The 19755-nt window shown below is 36.0% G+C and overlaps 1 non-coding gene across 1 annotated transcript; it reads left to right on the top strand.

Annotated features, from left to right (window-relative positions):
* The first annotated feature begins 19360 nt into the window (after nucleotides 1-19360).
* On the top strand, nucleotides 19361-19433 carry Trnak-uuu (transfer RNA lysine (anticodon UUU)). Its single transcript has one exon. It is a non-coding gene; the product is annotated as a tRNA-Lys (tRNA).
* Nucleotides 19434-19755: the final 322 nt, after the last annotated feature.

The raw sequence follows: 19755 nt of genomic DNA, 5'->3' as shown, positions 1-19755 counted from the left end.
CCAGGAGCGCGCAAACGATAGATAACGACACAACAACATCAAAAGCAAAGCGAGCCGTAACACAACGGGGTTGTTGCTGCTGCTGATGATCATATATTTTGTTATTGGAACTCTTAATTTTTCATTTACTTGCACTGTTGAAAAATTTTATTATTATATATCTACTTACTTGCGTGTTTATATGTAGGCATAAAGGAAATAAAAAGCCTATTTACAACTGATCAACAATGAAGTATAATTAAGAAATGTGCACATGCAGACTTCCATATGTATTTACATACGTACACCTGTATTCCATTGACTTTGACAGATTCTTTAGTAGCGTTTGGGTATAAATTAACTTTAAAGGATTTTAGGACTGCTAGGGAAGGATTTTGTCAAGGTCCTCCTCAAAATTTCATAAATTCTCATATATTCTCAACAATAATATTTAAAAAAATAGCGATTTTTAGATTCCTTAATTTAGTCAAAAGAATTTCAACAAAACTCTAAACTAAGCAACATCTCCCTAAATCACACCTCTGTACTTTGAATTTCATATGTTAGATTAATATTACACGAAGTATCAACAGCAATAACTTTATCATGTCATAGCAACTTATTCTGTAATATAATCGTTAAATCAATCAGATTTGCAACTCGAACAAACAACTGGCACAAACTGTAGACCATAAATTGACATTTATTGATTGATTTGTCAACATAACGGTTAGTTGTAATACCTAAAACTAAGCAATTTTAAATTGATTAGGATGACGATAACTTGAGTAAAAATTGAGATTTCTTAGTGAATGAGTACAAAACTCATGCTCCATGATTTAGGACGAAATCGAACCATTGCTCTACAAAAACACCAGAAACACTACATTTTATAGTAAGAATATAAGTAATGATTGTTAAAAAATAATGGACAATGGAAAACATATCTCCAAAACTACTCAACACATTACAATAAAATTTTATCGATTTCAATTACAATCGATTTACGACCACGCCTATTTTCCATTAAACACAATTTTGTTATATAATCAAGAACCAATGAATGTAACGGAATGAAACTTTATAAAACACAGCATTATATGTGTGGCATCGCTCAACTAAAAATCGAAAATTGAAATCGAACTATAAGTTTTCAAAGACCCGTATATTCAACATGAGGACCTCAGATCGAAACAAAATGTAAAAACAATAACGAGCTTAAAATTGATTATGTAAAATGATAATAATTCGAAATGAAATCAAAAAAAGTCTCAAAGAGAGCTTCCGAGTCATTAAAATTGAGGACATATCAACGCTTACTTAAAACAAGTAAGGAAAGGCTAAGTTCGGGTGTAACCGAACATTTTATACTCTCGCAATTTATTTATTTAACTTTATTAATATTATATAATAAACAATTTTACCCACATATTCGTCATATATATTGTATAAAGTCCATTGAAAGTTGGAAACCATAGGTTAGAAGTACCGAGGTCCCCGTGTTCGATATATGGGGCCTTAAAAACCTATGGTCCGATTTCGGCGATTTTTAGAATGGGACTGCCACACTATTAACATAGTATTTATGCAAAGTTCTGCACCGATATCTTCACTAGTGCTTACTTTATATATTGTAAAGTAAACGATTCATATTGTCTTCAAAGATCTGGTATATAGGAAGTAGGCGTGGTTGTGAAGCGATTTGGCCTATTTTCACAACATATCATTGGAATGTAAAGAAACTATTACAAACCAAGTTTCATTGAAATCGGTCCAGTAGTTCCTGAGATATGGTTTTTGACCCATTCGATTTTCGCCTAACATCGTTATCAGTAGCTTGGAACTACTTTAAAATCCGACTTGTGTAGGTACCCGGTCACCGCGGAATCACTATGAAACTTGAAAGCGGATCAGCTTGCAAGAGAGGGTACCCTAGCAAATTTGGCGTCGGAGTGGAAACGTGTGGGCAGTACAGTAACGGTCTTTGCAGCTATTGTCGCTCAGTAGGGCTCATCTCTCCGCGATCATTGGAGTGCTTACTGGTCATTGCCCAATAGGCACACACGCGGTGAGGCTTGGGATCATGTCAGACGCTAGTTGCCAAATCTGTTTGGAGGAAGGCGAAGAGGAATCGTCCAAGCACTTCCTCCTTCAATGTCCAGCATTCGCCAGACTTAGGTTAAAGCACCTCGGTAGGCATATTTTTTTGCGAACCCAGTGAAGTGACTGGAATCGACATTAGCCGACTTAATAACCTTATTATTGAGTCCAGGTGCTTCGTCGCAATATAAAGATCTTATTGATCCGTTAGGAGTTTTTACGAGTGTCACAATGAACAGTCGAATCAGTCTCAGTGAGATTCTCTGCATTTGCGGAGATCTACCCCTTAACCTAACCTAACCTAATTTGTATAATGATAATAAAGAGATCTTCAATTGAAAAGATGTTTGAGAAATAATTCTCAATTTGTTGTAAGTTTTGATTATATTTATCACTAAACTTGAATATATTTATTAATACTAACATACTCTTGTTGTTCGCCTCACTCTGCCATACTCAGGCTCTTTTTCACTTTCACTACTATACTTGACAAAAAAAATCTAGTTTTAAAGTGGTTTAACTAAGTTTATATTTTTTTCTGTTAATATTCGGTGCGAGTTTTATAAATTTTAGACTCTGCCCAAACCACGCAGCAGCCCAGTTATTATGCAACACCACACGCTGCACTTCATCACCATCATCAGCTAAAATCAGATAAGATTCGACGGCTGAACCAGTTAAATTATTCATTGAATTTATGATGAATGTGCGGGAAACAACAAAACAAAAGAAAGGAACTCATCAAAGGCAAATCAGTTGCCAACATGTTAGTAAACAATGTTGGCTCGAGCGAAAGTGAAAAAATAACAAAAAAGTTTTGCACGCAGCTGTCAAATGTGTTACCTTGCAACATGCGAGCGAATAGCTATGTAGACATACATATGCATATGCTCACAGGCACATACATATGTATGTGTTGTATTTTACCTTTTAGAAAATGTGCGCATGTTACTTAATCGAGTCGGAGACTCATCAATAATGATACTTGATGGCTATGATCGATGACCATGTGGCAGAACGCCCCTAACCAACAAAAGCCGTGGGCAGCCACAAAAAATCAGAAGTGGTTGTTGCCGCTATTGCACATTAAAAACAGCTACATACATGCATACATATATTGAATATGTTTATGTATGCATCACATGTGATGGTCATTTATTGTTTGTTGCTCTTCGGGCGGCAACGCTGTTGTTGATGCGAATCGTGGCAGTCACAAAGTTGCTGTCATCAGAAGCAGCGTTGCTGTTATCATCTTGGTCAACATTGTTGTTGTCATCGTTAGCTTTTGAACAATATACCAGTCGTCAATGGTTAATGCAGCCACCATCACCAGCAGAAACAGCGTAACAAAGATATATGATGTAGAAAACCAACAAAGATGGATGGATGGATGGCTGGATGCGGCGGCGCGTCGCTCTCCGCACATGTGAAGGCGAACTCGTGGGCGCATTTGCCATATTCGCTGGTTTATGACAGCCATTTGAAGTTAGAAAATATGGTAGAGGCGTCTCACCCACTGGCATATATCACTTCTTTTATAGATGACTGTTACTGACACTAAGCAAGAAGTGATTGATTTGCAATCGACGTTGTCATTTCTTTAGCTTAAATACTTTTGAAATTTATGTTGCTTTATAATTGCGTTTGAAAGCGAAAATTTATTTACCATTTACGAATGCCAGCGTAATTGGATGTTTTGATTAGCACAGCAGGTATTGATATCATAGAAAGAGTTGTAGAAAATTAATTAAATAAAAATTTAGGTCAGGGGAGAGGTTGGCTTTCAATCGGAAGCTCTCCGCCCACCCAGCTTCAGCCTTTTTGAAAAGTCTATTCTGTTATTAAGGTAGCGGTAAGTCCACTCTGGAGCTCGAAAAGGAGTAGCCTTGCTTTTGCTGACTGTAAATTCAAGTCTAGACAAGGAGTACTTCTTCTTTATTAATTGCTCTGCTTCGAAAAACAAAAATGTATTGATGCCTAGCCCTAACTGAATCGTTGGAAACTGTAAAGCCGATTAGCCGATGCAACAAATCATAGCTCTATTGTCTTCATAGCATTTACACTAAACGACGGGACGACTGGGACCCCCCAGATCAACTACAAACAATCATTGGGTCTCTCTATAATTTTTTTATTTTTTCAGAATAACTGGCCTTGCCCTGGCTGTGGGCGCTCTAACCTTCAACGTTCATGGGTGTCTGATAGCAGTTACCTAAGATGTCTGGAATAAGGATTTCTTCCGTTCAGTTTATAAAGGGTGATTTTTTAAGAGCTTGATAACTTTTTTTAAAAAAAAAACGCAAAATCTCATCGGTTCTTTATTTGAAACGTTAGATTGGTTCATGACATTTACTTTTTGAAGATAATTTCATTTAAATGTTGACCGCGGCTGCGTCTTAGGTGGTCCATTCGGAAAGTCCAATTTTGGGCAACTTTTTCGAGCATTTCGGCCGGAATAGCCCGAATTTCTTCGGAAATGTTGTCTTCCAAAGCTGGAATAGTTGCTGGCTTATTTCTGTAGACTTTAGACTTGACGTAGCCCCACAAAAAATAGTCTAAAGGCGTTAAATCGCATGATCTTGGTGGCCAACTTACGGGTCCATTTCTTGAGATGAATTGTTCTCCGAAGTTTTCCCTCAAAATGGCCATAGAATCGCGAGCTGTGTGGCATGTAGCGCCATCTTGTTGAAACCACATGTCAACCAAGTTCAGTTCTTCCATTTTTGGCAACAAAAAGTTTGTTAGCATCGAACGATAGCGATCGCCATTCACCGTAACGTTGCGTCCAACAGCATCTTTGAAAAAATACGGTCCAATGATTCCACCAGCGTACAAACCACACCAAACAGTGCATTTTTCGGGATGCATGGGCAGTTCTTGAACGGCTTCTGGTTGCTCTTCACCCCAAATGCGGCAATTTTGCTTATTTACGTAGCCATTCAACCAGAAATGAGCCTCATCGCTGAACAAAATTTGTCGATAAAAAAGCGGATTTTCTGCCAACTTTTCTAGGGCCCATTCACTGAAAATTCGACGTTGTGGCAGATCGTTCGGCTTCAGTTCTTGCACGAGCTGTATTTTATACGGTTTTACACCAAGATCTTTGCGTAAAATCTTCCATGTGGTCGAATAACACAAACCCAATTGCTGCGAACGGCGACGAATCGACATTTCACGGTCTTCAGCCACACTCTCAGAAACAGACGCAATATTCTCTTCTGTACGCACTGTACGCATTCGTGTGGTTGGTTTAATGTCCAATAAAGTAAACTGAGTGCGAAACTTGGTCACAATCGCATTAATTGTTTGCTCACTTGGTCGATTATGTAGACCATAAATCGGACGTAAAGCGCGAAACACATTTCGAACCGAACACTGATTTTGGTAATAAAATTCAATGATTTGCAAGCGTTGCTCGTTAGTAAGTCTATTCATGATGAAATGTCAAAGCATACTGAGCATCTTTCTCTTTGACACCATGTCTGAAATCCCACGTGATCTGTCAAATACTAATGCATGAAAATCCTAACCTCAAAAAAATCACCCGTTACAAAAATCCATCAATATAAATGTTCTGATATCATTAATGTTGGATCTTTTAGAAGTATTTATACATTTTTCTTATGTACTGACCACGTTCATATCGTTCTTAGTAGTCTGGTAGAGCCACTTTCAAGATCGACGGAAATGGTAATATTGAAAACATATGTTAAAACTTCCAATAATTGCTAATTTGCTCTAAGATAACTACGGCTGTGATTCTCATTGCCAAACTCTTCTAAGTATCTCAAGAAAGTTCTGAAAGTGCTAAAATATCTGATAAAGTGTATCTTTGGTTATTTGGTTGTATTTTAAGAGAATTTATACCATGGCCACAATTCATAACGCGTAAGGAGATATCTTGTGACGATAATACACCAACTACTGAATTTCCAAATAACGTATTGTCTCCCAAACAATTTTTGTGATTCGTGAATACCCTTATTCAAACAAAAACAAACTCGAGTATACGAACAAATAATATTTACGGATTTTTAATCCAGCAGTTATAAATAAATCAATATCTATATATGTATGTCCCCAACTACATTCCTCATAACAGCAATAAAGTGCATACATACAGATCGTTGTTGTTTATCTACATTTATCTAAGCTATGGCATCGCACCACTTCAACCATGGCGCTATAAATATTTCTGTGTCGTTGTATTTGGCTGCACTTTTTATTGAATTTGGGATTTACTTGACTGATGGCTGATGATTGACTGATTATGTTTCGCTTCTTGATCGATATGTCAGTCAATTGAGTTGAACTCTTATGATAGTATGTACACATGGACACACATTTCATTGCACAACGACATAGCATGTAATGCGCTTGTACTGACAATATAATATGGACAAGCGTTATTAATGATCGATTGTGTATCGTAAACAGCCATAATGATTGAATATACTTACACCCGTACATGTACGATTGTGGGTAATACCAGTAGGCGCCAAATACATAAATACGGATAAATATGTAAACAGCGGTTTGGTGACAAGAATTGTTCGCATATCCACGCGGCATGAATATTTCCATTTCAGCATAAATATACATATGTATGTATGTATATGTTTATTTACATATATTATTGCTTTCCCTCTTAACAATCAAGAGTTCGTGCCACATAAGCGCTTATACAAAATCATAATTTTTATGTAGTTAAAAATCTACAATTTTATTATTATTTTATTTTATTATTTATCAACAAGTTATTTATGGCGATAAAGTCAGTAGCCCCAAGAGTATTTCAATGCATGTAGATAACAGTTGATTTCTGATTGATTTATGCCACTTTATGTGTAGTGGATATCCACCAAATGCAAACCCTTTTTAATTTCAAGTAGAATTCCGTCTCTATTCATGCCCTTGAGCTAGTCTAACGTTGTCGGCCAGCACCTGACCTATTGCCATTGCAAAGCTTTACTTAAAAAGTTTTGAAGCGGTCCGGATCTACAATCCATTGATACTATTTTGGTTCAAGAATAAGGTATGAGCGAAAACGAAGAATCCTAATAATTAGCCCACAGAAAAATCAATAAAACTAATGCCACGCGAGTCCACAAGTGATCAAAATAACAACGAATTGCTGTTTCCGTGTAGTGTTTCGCTGTACTCAATCATGAGAAGGCTTTATTTTTGTAACAAAAAAATATTTTGAAAAAAAACAACGATTTGGTATCGTTCCAAGTACAAAATCGAAGAAAACAGTTGAATTTTAAGCAAAACAAGTAACATTGGCACAAATTAACGAACATGATAGAAAAGCTGGTCGAATATATCCGCTTTCATCATGTCGGGATCTGACCGCAACTCTGATCTCAGCTATAAAAGCAATTTAGAGAGAACGAAGAGATTGTCACCGCGATTGCATCCTTTCTAAAGGAACTAGAGATGAGCGAAATTGCTATTTTTGAATCACTGTGATTTCAGTGATTGCTACTTTTAAATCACTGTGATTTTTTATGGCTATTGCGATCACAACAAAAAAACGAATTTATGAGAATTTGTACTCCAATTTTTATACTCTCGCAACAAAGTTGCTACGAGAGTATTATAGTTTTGTCCACATAATGGTTGGTTGTAAGTCCTAAAACTAAACGAGTTAGATATAGGGTTATATATATCAAAATGATCAGAGTGACGAGAAAAGTTCAAATCCGGATGTCTGTCTGTCCGTCCGTCTGTCCGTCCGTCCGTCCGTCCGTGCAAGCTGTAACTTGAGTAAAAATTAAGATATCTTGATGAAACTTGGAAGACGTATTTCTTGGCACCATAAGAAGGTTAAGTTCGAAAATGGGCGTAATCGGACCACTGCCACGCCCACAAAATGTCGAAAACCGAAAACACTTAAAGGGCCATAACTAAGCTATAAATAAAGCTATGGAAGTAAAATTTGGTATGAAGTATAGAACTATGAAGGGGCATATTTCGATGTAATTTTTTTGGGGAAGTGGGCGTGGCCCCGCCCCCTACTAAGTTTTTTGTACATATATCGGAAACTACTAAAGTTATATCAAGGAAACTTTCTAGAGTCGTTTCTTTTAGATACTACCTTATACCGTCCAAAAATGGAGGAAATCGGATTATAACCACGCCCACCTCCCATACAAGGGTTATGTTGAAAACTACTAAAAGTGGGTTAACTCACTAACGAAAAACGCCAGAAACATCAAATTTCACATAAGAAATGGCAGATGGAAGCTGCACTCAGATTTTTTTACAAAATGGAAAATGGGCGTGGCATCACCCACTTATGGGTCAAAAACCATATCTCAGGAACTACTCGACCGATTACAATGAAACTTGGTTTGTAATAGTTTCCTTAGATCCCAATGATATGTAGTGAAAATAGGCCAAATCGCTTTACAACCACGCCTACTTCCTATATACCAAAACTTCGAAAGCGATCTGAATCGTTTACTTTACAATATATAAAGTAAGCACTAGTGAAGATATCGGTGCAGAACTTTGCACAAATACTACGTTTATAGTGTAGCAGCCCCATTCTAAAAATCCGAAATCGGACTTTAGGTTTTCAAGGCCCCATATATCGAACATGAGGACCTCGGTGCTTCTCACCTAATATTATGGTTTCCAACTTTCAATGGACTTTATACAATATATATGACGAATATGTGGGTCAAATTGTATATTATATAATATTAATAAAGTTAAATAAATAAATTGCGAGAGTATAAAATGTTCGGTTACACCCGAACTTAGCCCTTCCTTACTTGTTTTTTTTTTTTTAATTTTTTACAATACATTTTTATTAATTTTAACAATCCAAAATTTACCTGCTTTTGTAATCACCGTATCCAAAATTATCGAAATCACAACTAAAATTCCTACTGTGATCATTGGACAGTGATTGCTACTTTCAAACTGATATTGTTACAGTGATCGAATTAGAATCACTGAACTCGTATATGTACTGTGATCGAACAAAAGCACTGAACTTCTCTATAGCTACTGTCATCGAACTCAAATTACTTAATTGCAATAGCGGTTTTAAATCACTGATATTTACAAAAATTGATCGCTGTTACTATACGCGATTTTTCAATCACAGTGAAAAAATCACCGGGAGTGAAATATCGCTCATCACTAAAAGGAACAGTAGACTGTTACTCTCTTCTTAAAAAAGATGCTGATATAAATCCGAAATCCATAAGCACGAAAGGCGGTTTCATTTTGAGGCGGAGGTGAAATAAAATGGCCACCCAGATCGGGCTATTACTACTATATATTATTTTTTGTAAATTGTCTATTGAAACACCTTTTATTTTATTAACTTCTGTACCCCAATGTACCGCAACGCACCCAACCTACCTAACTTAAGCTGTCGAAAAATGTCTAATCGTAACGAATGTAACAGCAATTTAAGTGTTGAAAATTTACAGCGCAGATATGGTATGCAATCATGAAAATTACAAGCATTTATTACACATGCAATGTAGAACTTGTCAGAAATGTCAGTTTAACGTATTTATTTTCAACAAATGTCGCTGCCTCTAATCATAAAACAAGAAAAATACGATAGAGAAAATAGGAAATGATTTATGTTGCTGCCCTAGTGGTGCAACTTGCAACCAAATATGCACTTCATTCATTCAAAACGTAGTATTAATGGCCATAATTTATTATGGCTGCCATAAAAAATGAGCAAACGCCACTTTGCTTAACTACAAACACACGCAAATGTACACATGTAGACATGTTTGTATTGAGTTTGGCGCTAACTGGAATTCAACATTTTTTCGCTCTTGTCTGGTTGATTTATTGCTGTGTAAATTTTTCTTTAAAGTGTTTCTATTTCGAGACTGTTATGAATTCAATGGACGAGCATTGCACGTTGTGAGCGATAAATTTCGTATAACTACTTGCTTTTGATGGATTGGTGGGGTCATTCATATCAAATTTTAAAAAGAAGTTGTCAAGCAAGCTATCGTACAAACATTTTAAAAAACAATTGTATTGAATTTTTGTTTAAATTTTACGTAGCGGTTTATTTAGTGTCGAAATATGTGAAAGTATTTCTGATATTTCTACAAAGAACACATTTTGCTTTGATAATGTTTTAAGAAATATCCAAAGAGTATTACGAACATTTCTAAGAGGAATGTAACGAAAGTGTAGGATCGCTAATGAAATGGTAAAGTTCCGTGCAAAGTGAGAACTACCTTGGCTAACACCCTTTCTTAAATCAATGAAAAATATGGCAAATATTCTATAAATTTTTTCGGATCTGTCCCCCGGAAGATTTTTCTATCCTCAGACCTCAAAGAACCCTCACTGGAATAAAAACACCGATACTAAAACCTATGCTGAGGCAAAATATTAGTCTGCATATCTGACACCATAAGGTTGTCTTGTTGTCCTCAAACCTCAAAAGAATACTCAGTGGAAAGAAATCGACGAGGTGTTGCAGGAAAAGATCAATATAATTACAAAAATGGTACCGAAATGTTAGAAGAACGGATCGGATGGATGGCACCTATTTAAAATTATAAAATCCTTTATTTAATAAGATTTTCTTCGAAACGAAATGAACTCTACAAACAGCCTGCTATATATATTTTTATACTCTTGTCTTAATGTTTCTATTCTTTCTCCGAGCACCCTTTGGATAGTTCTAATTATGACTCCGCATATATTCTGTATGTAATGTATTTATAAAATACTTAACACTCCGTTCAAAAATTCTTCCACGTTTTAAATGAATTCCATTAAAGCTAAATTTCCAAGTGGTATTTAAATTTTATTTTATTCATATTTATTTGCATATTAACGCACCGTAAGCGCGCACATTAATATTTAGTTGTCAAACCAGTTGCTGCACTATCCTTTGCTTGCTGCATGCTTGAGCACCTCTTGCTGCTTTTCGGAGTCATTATCGACCACAAACAATTTGACAGCGCTATCCATATAACAACTCAACATAATCTCAGCAGTTGAGCTATCGCCGTTGTTCCCCTTCCTCTGCTTCACTTGGTTGGCTTTATTCATTAGCACAACAGCTGCACATTCAGCTGGCACACTGTCAAAATGGAATAATTATGAACGACAGCACAATTAAGGATGACATGTAAAGTATTATGAATTATCACTGAAACGTCAACACGTTCGCTTCACATGCCCACGTTTACACGCAAATGCCTATATTTGTATATTTGCTTATGGAAATCCATCGCTCAGGAATGGGTAAACGAGCACTTTTTTCCACTTCAGCCATCTGCATGCCTCACACTTAACTAATTTATGATTTGATGTAAAATATGAAAACCGTCGCACTGCAAAGAAATGCTCTAAGCAGTGTCTACGGTACACGAAAGGCACATATCTACGTAAGGTTGGATGCGTCCATGCCATGTCATTGGCACTTCAATGCGTGACTTTAGAATTTTCACTCTTTCGCTTGACTTGACAAATAGCTTTTTCAAAGAAATGTCTATAAACGAGTATGTACCCATGATATTTAACTGCAGCGAAAGATCTTTAAATTCTTCTGTAAATGAAAAATGCATTTAAGATGTGACAAATTCACTTTACGCGGGCTTAAGAACTATATAATTGGTAAATACAGGCATTCATAAGCTCAAATAAATAATAGTTTTACTTACAAAATGTCGTGAATCTGACGTAGCTTTCTTTTAACATAGTTCAAATATTTAAACTGTTAGTTTTTTTCATTTCCAGCACTTTAAATTTCGAATGAAGTCTCGATTGCTTTGCACCTGCTTTCTGTAGAAACCGACTTTTTGTTGAGTAAAATTTTATTTGCTCGTTCGAGCATTTCAATTGGAGAATGACACGCGTGAGGTTTTGCTCCAAGGCCTGTATCAAAGCGAGACTTTAGATAGCCCCACAGAAAAAAGTCTAACGGTGTGATATCACTAGATTTTATAGGCCAATCGACCGGCCCAAAACGTGATTTTATCGGCTCACCGAAGTCTTCTCTCAACAAATTCATTGATTTATGCCGAGCTCACAAGCTTCAATTTCAGGCATCAAATAATCGGTTATCATGGCACGATAACGGTCGGTTACGTTCTCACCGGCATCATTTTTTAAGAAATATAGACCAATGATACCACGGATCCACAAACGACAAGACATTTTTGGCGGAAATGACAGCTCTTGAATCTCTTCAGATTGCTCTTCGACCCAAAGGCGGCAATTTTAGTATTTTGAGTGACAGAAGCATAGTATTTGGAAATAACTGTTAATTAAACTTTTTATTGGTAAACTTTTTGTTTTTGGTGATATCAAAAAATGGGTTATTGCGTAATATCCATGTAAGTTGTTCGTTGAAATCAATATATGTAGATTGATATGCAAAAAGGCTTACGGACGAGTACATTATGAAGCAGATAGAATGGTTTTGGACTACATTAAAATGGTGATCGAAATAATCGAAATAAGAGTGTTGGACACTTCATTTGTGAAGATATAGGTATTCGGAAACTCTGTTTAAAAACTCAAATTTAAAACTCACATCTATTAGATTCTCCGAATTTAGACCTCAGCAACTTTTCCACTTGCCAGAACTCAAAAATAATAATCGTTGGAAAGTAATCCCCTGAACTAAATTCAAATACTTTTTTCTCCTACCAGTCTGGCACAGCGGGTATAATGTGCTCGATTCCCTACTCTCTAATGCCTGCTTAACTCCCTATAATTATGCTTTAAATGAAAAAGGATGTTGCAATTCGCCAACTAAATATACAACCAGTCAACATACAAATATACGGTGAGTAAACTGGGTGCGCGAAATCTAATGCAACAACCTCATATGTATGTATATTAAGAAAAATAGCAACAAAAATGTTGATGATAGCCATAACGGAAAAATGCGTTCAGAAAGTTGAAAATAATAAATTATGATTGATGCATGATGGATGTGGCAAGTTGTACATACGACAACACAAAAACAATAACTACAAGCTGGAGAGGCAGGCAATCGGTACGATGAAATGTGAGCACTCATAGAAAGGAAATATATGAGTAAATACGTAAATATGTATCTGTGTATGTTTATGGGCTGCTAATCACATATGTATATACTCGTGTGGCTGCGTGTAGATGTAATCGAATATGAGGCGCGCCACTCGGCTCGATTGTGTTGATGTGTTGCTCTACTGTTTGTATGGCGGTTTTGACGTTGTGTATTTTTGCTCGTTACTGTGTTGACAGACACAGGATGATGACTTTAGATTGATGGCTAAACATCAAGCCGTAACAACCGGCAACCGGTGGCCAACAGGCAAACGAACTTACAACAACAGCAGCAACATATGTTAAAAACAATTCTTCATACGCAATACTACACGCGATGGTTATTATTTTCTACCTCAGCAAGAGGTAACCAATCACTCGTGTGTACACTTGCATTTACTATATTTTATATGTGTAAAATTGTTCAAACACACGCGTGCTAACCGTTACATACAGACATACATATGTATGCATTTGTGTGCACGCTCATTTGTTTGCTATGACAGACTATAATTTGGGCTTTAGGGCTTTGCATAAGCAGCAGTCAGTCATCAACCAACAGCCTTAACCTAACAACTCACCATGCCAGACGGCGCCAACGATATTGAATGAGTCGCGTCAATCCAATATGACACCATTTTGATGTGACCCTAATTTTTGGAAAATTTTTGCAAGAAATCAATCGCCAGCTCACCAGCTTTAAACACAACGCTCGCAAGGCTCTATTTTTGTTCGATTTTTTTACCATGTGCGGTCACATTTCCTCATAATAATGAAAATGGTGACTTTGTCATCGGTGATTGATGTCATTTTGGTTGTGTGATAACCGCAAAACCCTTTACATTTGGCATTTTGAAACTTTGTTGTTGATGTTTTATGAACATGCTCTTTTTAGATGGATGACAAAAGGTTGGTAGGACTTTTGGCTATATCAATCACTCTCTTGACATGTTTGTGAAAGAATAAAATCACTTTAATTAGGAAAATGAAAATTAAATTATTTTCAACAGAATCCCGTTTTTTACGAGTAGAGGTATTATAATTTTTTCATTTAAAGTTTCCAGTTTTTTCTATAATTTAACAAAGGGCTAACTTTTAAAGACAAAAAATCGACTTTATTATAATATGGTTACCCAAAATAATTTTTAGCTTTTTTTAATATTTTCATTCATAACTGCCTCTTTGTGGTTTTACTGCGTTTATCGTCATCGTTGCTCATGCTTTTTGATTATCAGCAGCTTTTTTGGGCAAAAAAAATTAATTCAATTAATACACGAAATTCATGTTTTTAACTGCTTAACCAATTTCAACTAAATTAAGTTCATAATATTTTCTTCATATCCTATGTCCCGAAAATAATCGTAATCGGTTCGCAACAAAATTTTGTCCAAGTACAGCATTGGAGGTGTGACATCTAAAATGTGTGTATCTAAAAATTGTCCAAATCGTCCTATAATTTTTCAAATCCATGGATACCGTACATGTGGGCATCAGGATATTTTTTACAGAAAATACCGGTAAATCTCTCAGGTATTTATATTCATTCATATAAAATATTTTTCCTATAATGTGGTGCCCACGTACCTAATATAGGGGTTTTAAAACTACCGACGAGCTTTGTAGAGTATATATCGGTGTAGCTTGGTGACAAAAATAGTTGAAATAATTAATCGGAAACAATCAAATTGTGTTAATAAAACTACAAAAATAAATTGGGAGATTGTAAAACGTCCGCTTAATCCGAACTTGCCTTACCTTTCTTGTTTCATTTGCCCTTCAGATGATAATGCTATTGCTAAGTTTTTAATATTTTTCTTCAAAAATTTTAGTATTACCTTGTTAAATATGTATCTTTAAGATAATAAAAAGTTTGAACTAAGTATCTCGAGGTATGTCGTGTGTACTAATTAATATTTCGTGAAACACTGCTAAATTCACCTGTTGCTTTTATGAAAATGAAGCGAAAAGTTACCTGAACTTGTTCAGAACTTTGAACCAGTGCTCCTCCTACATTGAATTTTGATGAATATTTTTTTAATTTCTCTAAATTCTAAATTTACTATGTGAATATTTGTATTAGGATTATTCCTATCATATTTTAATTCTATATCGAATATGTTATGGTAAGATTCTTGAAAAGAAATTAAATTATAACAATTTTTTTTTAACATAATTTCAATTAATGGAACGAAATAATTATAAGACCACCTTGGTTATGCCATAAAAATAAAATGCTTAATATGACCTGCATTGTTAGTAATAACCTCTTCCAGGCATCTGGGTATAAAATTGATGTTTATCAATGTTTGCCCATTTTTCGACAATGTTATTACTTAGGCATTTTACATTATCAAATTGCCGTCGCTGTTCAAAAACCTAGGCTGATAACATAGACCATCGGTTTTCTATAGGATTTAAGTCGGTACTAAATGCAGGCCAATCGAAAAAATTTATATTCCGAGACAGCAAAAATCAATTGTTTTCTATAAACGATGAATTGTAGCGTTGCCTTGCTGTTAAACGAAATCCTGTCCAATATATTTATGTACGTAATCAATTAACACTTCATCAAGCAATTTAATGTAGTAATTAGAGTATATTTTTATTGTTACAAAGCAAACTGGAGTCTTCCCTCCGTTAGTTATCCAGCCCAAACCATGAGTGATTCGCCAACAAAACTACGTCGCTTACATTATTGCTGTGGCGCTTTGTGCCTCGAATATTTTTGGAGACCCTTTGGGCAATCTAAACTGAAATTTTTTTCGTCAGTAAAGACAAAAGTCTCGTCATTGCAAAAGCTTTTTGTTATAAATACTCTGTAATTCTTTTGTTGCACTCGTCGTACACCCATCTCCAAATTAACTTGTTGTTTTATTTGTCTCACTCAGACATTTTCTTCCATTATAATACGTTTAATGTCAAGTTTTTGCCTTTCGTTTACCTTGGGAGGTCTACCAGTGTTCTTGTTTTTGCATAATTGGGCCTTAATTGTAAAACAATTTCTTACAATACTCTTCCACCTATTTAATAGTCTTAACATATCCCGGTTTGACAAACCTTCATTTAGAAAAAAGTCAATATAGATATGAAATTAATTAGCTAATTTAATTACTTATGCAATAATAATTAATAACTCACATGAAGTCATATCTGTCACAACTAAACAAACAATGGAAGCAAATAAATGCCTTTTGGCTTTATAATTATATCGTTCAGAGATAACAGTTCTTGTTAAATATAACCCGCCTACTCCGATTAAAAAATTAAATGAATATGAAATAATTCAAATGTCATGAGGTTTATTTAAAATACAGGATTTGTGGGCGCTTACACCAATTTTTCTAACAAAATCACGAAATTAGAGGGTGGCTTTATAAATATTAAATATATATATATATGTATATATAGTCTTAAAAAATTTGATTTGTATGTGCATATATTGTTTCATAAGTAAAATTTGGAGATAACACTTGATTGTTCCATTTTCTTATTAATACAGCTTGTTCTCATTTTTTGTTAGACAATCAATGAGCTGACTAAATTGTTTTTATCTGTACTTATTAATTAGTTGGCGCGAAATGTCATAAAACTGGGAATTGACGGTTTCTTAGTAGAGAAATTGTTCCTTAAAACTAAATTCCGACTCCGAGAATTCCGAGCTGACTAAATTGTTTTTATCTGTACTTATTAATTAGTTGGCGCGAAATGTCATAAAACTGGGAATTGACGGTTTCTTAGTAGAGAAATTATTCCTTAAAACTAAATTCCATAAGCACTGCATATACCCTCTGGCAATTTTTTTTGAATACATATGTATTTATATAGACTTTTTAAATCGAACTACGTTAAATGTTTAATATATATTTGCTAAAATAGCTACATTTTATGTATTAATAAATAAGACGCACATTCATTATCACTTTCCACCGGAAGCGTCAGCAAGTAACATGCGATAATAAAATATAATGACTAATCCACAGACTTACCGTGGTATAAGTCTCCTCAATATCGCATATAAGGTTTTGTCGAGCGTATTGTGTGAAAGACTAAAGCCCACCGTCAACGAACTGATTGGACCTTATCAGTGTGGCTTTAGACCTGGAAAATCCACAATGGACCAGATATTCACCATGCGCCAAATCTTGGAAAAGACCCGAGAGAGAAGAATCGATACTCACCAGAGAACTGCAAAAATCACTATTTTCTTGATTTACTCATACGCGAAATTCTTCATTCACTTCAACTCACTGAAAAAAACAGAGTGATGAGTAAAAATCAACTCATTTTGCCGTACACATCATTCCGAAGATTTTGAGTCCTCGGTTCAAAATTTCTCACTCAATTCAACTCACTGAACAAAAGTCAGCGTTCAATAAAATGAACACATGTTGACGAAAACATCATTCTGTTCAATTTGAGTTGATCGATTATGAGTAAACGATTGGCGACAAGACGGCACGATGTGAGCGTTACGACTGCATGTACCGTAACAATTTCTATGCAGTTTGTTGTTGTAGCTTGTCTTGTTCTTCTTCTCACATTTCATCTGTGCAGAAAAAGTGCCGCTTGCTGCGCGCATGAGTAAAATCATACGAGTTGATTTTTGCGAGTTGAGTGTTGTTCTTGTTCAAAACAATGATTGTTGAACCGAATGAGCAAGCGCCCGAAATCATTATATTGAACACGAGCCGAACAAACTCGGAGTGGAACAAAAAATCGCACACAGACGAGTGAATTTAAAATCAACAACGAAAATGTGAGCTCAGGCAAGTTTGATCGGCTGATCCGAACAGTGTGATTATTCGGCTGTTGAGCGCGTACGAATGTTTTTCATTCAGCAAATGCCGTTCTCTGATACTCACCATCTTTTTATCGATTTTAAAGCTGCCTTCGATAGCATGAAAAGGAGCTGCCTTTATGCCGCGATGTCTGAATTTGGTATCCCTGCAAAACTAATACGGCTATGTAAGCTGACGTTGAGCAACACCAAAAGCTCCGTCAGGATCGGGAAGGACCTCTCCGAGCCGTTCGATACCAAACGAGGCTTCAGACAGGGTGACTCACTATCGTGCGACTTCTTCAATCTATTGCTGGAAAAAATAATACGAGCTGCAGAACTAAATAGAGAGGGTACAATCTTCTACAAGAGTGTACAGCTCCTGGCGTATGCCGATGATATTGATATCATCGGAAGCAACAACCGCGCCGTTTGTTCTGCGTTTTCCAGACTAGATAAAGAAGCGAAGCGTATGGGTCTGGTGGTGAATGATGACAAGACGAAATATCTCCTGTCATCAAACAAACAGTCGGCGCACTCGCATCTTGGCTCCCACGTCACTGTTGACAGTCATAACTTTGAAGTTGTAGATAATTTCGTTTATCTGGGAACCAGCATTAACAACACCAACAATGTCAGCCTTGAAATCCAACGCAGAATCACTCTTGCCAACAGGTGCTACTTTGGACTGAGTAGGCAATTGAAAAGTAAAGTCCTCTCTCGACGAACCAAAATCAAACTCTATAAGTCGCTCATTATTCCCGTCCTGATGTATGGCGCTGAAGCGTGGACGATGACAACATCCGATGAGACGACTCTTGGGGTTTTCGAGAGAAAGGTTTTGCGCAAGATTTATGGTCTTCTAAACATTGGCAACGGCGAATACCGCAGACGATGGAACGATGAGCTGTACGATTTATACGACGACATTGACATAGTTCAGCGAATAAAAAGACAGCGGCTACGCTGGCTAGGTCATGTTGTACGGATGGAAGAAAACACTCCAGCTCTGAAAGTATTCGATGCAGTACCCGCTGGAGGAAGCCGCGGAAGAGGACGACCTCCACTCCGGTGGAAAGACCAAGTGCAAAGTGACCTGGCTTCACTTGGTGCTTCCAGTTGGCGCCAAAAAGCAAAAAGGAGGAATAAGTGGCGCGCTCTGGTTCCTACGCCAAATATATATATATATATATATAATCCACAGCACAAGCAGATTTCAAAACTATATATTATAAATAGCGTGAATCTCATCGAATATATTTAATGCACGTGTATTCACTTTATATTATGATTATACTGGAAAACAAGAACAAAATAGTTGGCCTAAGACCATACAAATTTAGTTCCTTTTCGAAAAATTATTTCAAAAACTATTTTATTATTTCGAAAATCATTAATTACAAATTCCTTAGTGCTCATTCCGTATATAACTGTAAGTACGCCACCATAATAATATGTGCCCGGGTAGCTCAGTCGGTAGAGCATTGGACTTTTAATCCAAGGGTCCAGGGTTCAAGTCCCTGCTCGGGCGATTATTATTTTTTACTTTTTTTTCTATCGCAACATTTTGCAGAGAGAATAATTATTTTGTTCACATAATGGTTGTTTGTAACACCTCATACCAAAGGGTTAGTTATAAGTATATATATATTCCAAGTTGATCAGGATGGCAAAATAAGTTGAATTCTGGATGTATAACCGTCCGACAGTGCAAGCGAAAGCTTGAGTAAAATTTGAGATATCATAACACAACTTGGTACACGTATTCATTGAGCCTCTGCAATCGGACCTCATTTTCGAATTTCAAACAACTACATTATCATTGGTTGCCACCTAATTTAATGAGATATCCC

This window comes from Zeugodacus cucurbitae, chromosome 3 (genome assembly GCF_028554725.1).
Source record: "Zeugodacus cucurbitae isolate PBARC_wt_2022May chromosome 3, idZeuCucr1.2, whole genome shotgun sequence".
NCBI classification, from domain to species: domain Eukaryota; kingdom Metazoa; phylum Arthropoda; class Insecta; order Diptera; family Tephritidae; genus Zeugodacus; species Zeugodacus cucurbitae.
This window is presented reverse-complemented; position numbering and strand designations above follow the sequence as displayed.